Source organism: Aplysia californica, unplaced genomic scaffold (assembly GCF_000002075.1).
Source record: "Aplysia californica isolate F4 #8 unplaced genomic scaffold, AplCal3.0 scaffold00048, whole genome shotgun sequence".
Lineage (NCBI taxonomy): Eukaryota > Metazoa > Mollusca > Gastropoda > Aplysiida > Aplysiidae > Aplysia > Aplysia californica.
Window position 1 is genome coordinate 841,152 of NW_004797318.1, and position 5,000 is coordinate 846,151.

Here is a 5,000-nt window from a genome sequence, read left to right on the forward strand (position 1 = left end):
CAACCAATAAGTCCCGAAATAAATAAGTTGACCCCGTCAACGGACGGTCCCCAACACGCAGAACTCACACGGCGATGATATGTCACGTGACGTGAATGCGCGATTGAAACAATTTTACTAACGGGTCCGACTAACTGCACGTTCACACAAAACACTCGGATGAGCGACAGTTGTTCTACTTCTAGGATAACGACGGCGGCCGACGACCAAATGTACCAACAAATTTCTTATCCCTCATGTGTTCAAACTAAAGCAACGACAACAGCCGTATGCTAGTCTTGTCACCGCAGTTACTGTTAGTTGTGTAAGGGTTAGAAAGACTGTTGCTCGTCCGAGTGTTTGATGTGAACGCACAGTAGACCTCGGACAAGGCTTGTTTTGAAAGTAACAGGGGAACTACGAATATTATCGATTATTAAATGTCCCAAATTGTAACCGTTACCAGGCTATCATCGGAGAATTCTGAGTGCGGGAAAAGATCACACACAACTTGGGGCAAGTCAACTACTATATTATGTGGCATCGATATTTCTGGAAATACATATATATATCTAGAATCTAGTGCTCCGAGTTCCCACTGACAAAAAGTTCGACGGGTGCTTCCCGCGATAAAGGAGAAGGTAGAGTAAGTTTTTAGAAAAATCCGGCACAACAGCAGACTGGGACAAAAAATCGGGATACACGCGATCGAAATCGGGAAAATCAGGATGCTTGAGATTTGGGGCATAAAATCGGGATCCCGACTAAATCGGGATGAGTGGCAGGTCTGAGAAAATCTGGGGGGTTACAGGGGGGCATGCCCCCTGTTTTTACACCCATAATTTGATATTTTACAGTTAGATTTGAAATTGTATTGAAAATAATTGATTTGCGACAGTTTTAGTGGCTTTATGTGTGATCTGCAGCAAACAGTACAGCAGTTTGACCCCTGAAACAGTGCATCTGTGTGCGGGAGTGAAAGTAAAAATTTACCGACTAATCATTAGTCATGTTTTGTCATCTAAAAAAAAAAGAAGGGAAAAAGGCAAAATTTGATCAAATTTTAAATGAGCAATGTGCACTGGAAATGGTTGATCATCGATACCGTCCCATTGCAAGACAGTGCACTCTACTGTAGCCAGTCAACAACAACAGTCAATACTCAAACTGTACTGTTCTGTTCAATTCAAGCACTGCCACTGCCGCCACTCTGCGCTAGCGAGTGGCCAGACCAGAGTGGTGAATGAAAGTCTGTTGAAGTCGATTTTTACCACAAATAACACACTGAATGTTCGATAATAACCCAACAAAATTTTGCACCTCATTGAACCCACCAATGAATACTCCGTCACTGCAGTAACCCAATTAAAAGCCAACGTTACACATTGCTAATGTACCCATGTGGTTCCGTGTTTACGTTGGTCATTTCCATTCATTAAGCAAGAAAGCGCAACACACACACTACACAGACACCCAGAAATCGAACTTCCTTCCGGTTTTGCAATCGACCTATTGGTAGTTTCACTCCGCGAATAATTCGCATAATAATGTATAAATTTGCCTCAATCGTAGCATATTAAAAATAATTATATTCAAATCTGCTTTATCTTTCTATTTCTTCCCCATCAATTTTTCTTTCAGCCCCGTCTTTGTTGTCTATGTCCATGACTTTCGTTTTCTTTACAATACAATGTAAATCTTTTCAGTAACTGTGTTCTTTGGCGTATTAAACTGTGTGCTTGGTTATCATGCAGGTAGACGCAAATAGTCTTCGGCCTAGGCCTATAATAATTCTTCTTTTGAGTTTTTCCAATATTTGGAGCTTATTTCTTGGAACTTTCAGCGATAAAATACTCAGTCTCTTGCCGTTTTGCCAGCCTGTGTTGTTTTGGTTCGAGGCCAAGTTTCTGTCTTTTTTCCCCTTTTTCGGTAAGCTCTCCGGCCGCTCCCTGTCTTGTCTTCTACACTTTGCTTCAAGAATGTTTCTCTTGTGAATCATGGGGTATGATTTACCTACAGTGTGTTTCAGTTTCAATTTGATTATGGTTTTGTTGGTATTGTTTGTTTGTTTTTAGGCCTATACCTGTTCTTCTCAATACATGTTCTTCTTCATTCTTTATTTTCTGTATCCAGTTATATTCTTAGAGTTCTTCATATCATAAAAATGTATCTCCAGAGCCTTGAACATTTGTTTTAAAGATTTTTCTTTTCATCTCGTTTATTGATAGCCCATCGTTCACATCCATATATTGCTGTGGCAAATATTATGATAGGTCTACTTCTCAGATTTTTTAAATATTTTTTTTTTTGCTTCCTTTCCACATACATAACGTAATCTTTTAAAAGCTTTAATAATGCTATTATAAATTCTCCACTTAAGCTCTGGGATTGCAATCCAATTTTCCTCAATCATAGCTCATCCAAAACATTCAAATCTGCTTAATCTTTCTATTTAATTCTTCCCCATCAATTTTTTCTTTCAGCCCCCTCTATAATTGCATTTGTCTATGTATGCCCATGCCTTTAGTCTCCTTTACAGTCAGATAAGTAATCCTTTTTAGTCCCTGTCTCCTTTAGTATATTAAATTGTCTCTTATCCTCTTTTTTTAAAGGTAGGTTTGTTTGTTTGCTAACGCCCCCATCGACACAATTTGTGGCACGACGTGGTGGAATCAGGCACTCGTCAATTTTTGGGCGTATGGCCCGGTTATTGGCATCATCTTAAAGCTTGTTCATTTGCTTTCCTTTTGGTTAAAAGAATATACATCTGTGTTGACTAGAAGTTGAGATATTTGCGATTGAAGGAGGTGGGGTCACCTGGTTTCAGAGGTAAAATTAGTGAGGAAATGGCCGTCAAAGATTATAAGTTATTTCCTTATCTTAAGAATCTTTGGTAACCGAAAATTTACACGTTTTAAATTAAATAAACACAGAAATGTGTTTTTTAGAAGACATGAAAGGTGTTGAGACCCCCCAAAAAACCAACAGAAATTCAATAAAAATTCATGCCAGTTTCTTCACTTTCATTGTTTTGACGAGAGCCTGATTCCACCACGCTGCCTTACATTAAAATTTAGTTAATTTAGGAGACAGGCTTACAACCCAGTCTGTCAGTGTCAACCATGCTAAAAAGAATAAAACATTCCAACAGAAAGACAGAGATACTTGATTAGCAATCTCCTTACACGGGAATCGAACTCGGGCGTGTCCTGTGTGCGACAGATGTCAAGCACCTATATAATAATATTCGCTATCTGACGCAGACGCCGGCTCTTATCCTCTGATGGCATCGGTAGTCTAGTGGTTATGCTGCCGGAATCGTAATCTTGAGATTGGGACAGATACTTTACATGAAATTTCCCTTTTGTTTCGGTCATATTATTTGGAGATGGGCGTATAAATTCGGAGGTCCCGCTTCTTAAATAATCTTACTTTGTTGGAAGGGTTATTAAACCAGAACAATTTCACTTTTTTCACCTATTCATCTTAATTATATTAATCCCTTGATGAAAGAAACGCTGCTATTGCCACAGTGATGGAAAGGTTGAGCTTAACTCTCTTCTCTCTCTTGCCCTTTTAAACTCCCAGTGGAGCACAGGCCATCAACAACATTACTCCAGCGAAGCCTGTCCTGAGCATCCTTTTCTATCTGTTTCCATCATGTCCCCGCTTTTTCAATTTCCGCTGATACCGCTCGCCTCCATGTCATCTTAGGTCTTCCCTTCTTACGCTTTCCTTGTGGGTTCCATGTTAAGGCCTGCCTGATGATGCTTGTTGGGGGTCTCCTCAGGGTGTGTCCAATCCATTTCCATTTCTTCACCTGAATATCTTCCTTTACTGGCCTTTGGCTTGTTCTCTCCCACCGTTGAGCATTCGTGACTCGATCGTACCACTTGATCCCCACTATCCTTCGTAGGCATCCATTTACGAAGCTCTGCAGTTTCCTTGCTACTGATGCTGTGAGCCTCCATGTCTCTGAACCATACAGTAGAACAGTCTTCACATTTGTTTTGAAGATCCTCAGTTTGGTGTTCAATCCCAGTTCCTTAGACATCCATATATTCCTGAGAATGATGAATGCTGCTCTTGCCTTTTGGATTCTGACCTTGATGTCTTCGTCTGTTCCCCCTGCCTTGTTGATGACACTTCCTAGGTAGGTGAAGGATTCAACATCCACCAATGGTGCCCCTTGCAGTGTGATAGGAACGTCGGCTGCATTCATTCGTAGAACTTTCGTTTTATCCGTGTGAATATGGAGTCCAACACTACGGGAGAAGGTCCTGAGGCGATCTGTTTTCTGTTGCATCTGGGCTCGACTGTGAGAAAGTGAGAAACTATGGTGTGAAAATTATGTTCCGGTACCTTTTACTAATTATATCTTTTTAAAAAAGAAAGAAAAAAGATTGCGCTATATTTAGGCTTCTAAAACCGCCTTTGAGAATCAACCCGATATATATTAGATATTTGATTTAATAAATTAATGCTTGAATAAAAATCTTTTATGCTCCCATTGACACAACCTAGATAATGTATGTATAATATATTCATGTAATTGGGAAGCCGACTGTTTTGACTCAACCTGTTGGGATCATCACGGACTGAGTGGTACAGCATTCCAGATGACAAACAACGCTATTCAAGGAAATAATTTCCTTACACGGAATAGGAACTCGTATCTTTTGTGTGTGGTGGTGAATAGCCTTATAATTTGATAGAGACACTTGCAACTCTATCCCTGGACTCGTTTGTTTAATGTTTGTTTAGGTGGTTTGGGTTTTTGGATCTGGGGTATTTTAAATGTTTCTTTTTTTTTTTTTCGAAAAGGGGGGTGGGGTGCGTATGTATTTTGAAATGTGCGGAAAAGATCGTGTCCGAGGAGATTTCAAGATAATATGCCTATCATCAATGTCTTTCAACCCTGGTATGGAAAAGGCCACATACAAGCTCCTTCCATTTATCTCTGTCCTGAGCCATCCTTCCAAGCTCGTTCCAAGTGAGCTTCATCTCTCTCATATCTCTTT

General features: G+C 40.0%; 1 protein-coding gene across 1 annotated transcript in view; it reads right to left on the reverse strand.

Moving 5' to 3' along the window:
• The window catches only part of LOC101857093 (RNA polymerase I-specific transcription initiation factor RRN3), a gene marked incomplete in the record, with an annotated part of 18,043 nt that extends 16,569 nt beyond the window's left edge, over positions 1-1,474 (reverse strand). The window contains 1 exon segment of the mRNA XM_035968261.1: positions 1,314-1,474.
• Between the last annotated feature and the right edge of the window lie 3,526 nt (positions 1,475-5,000).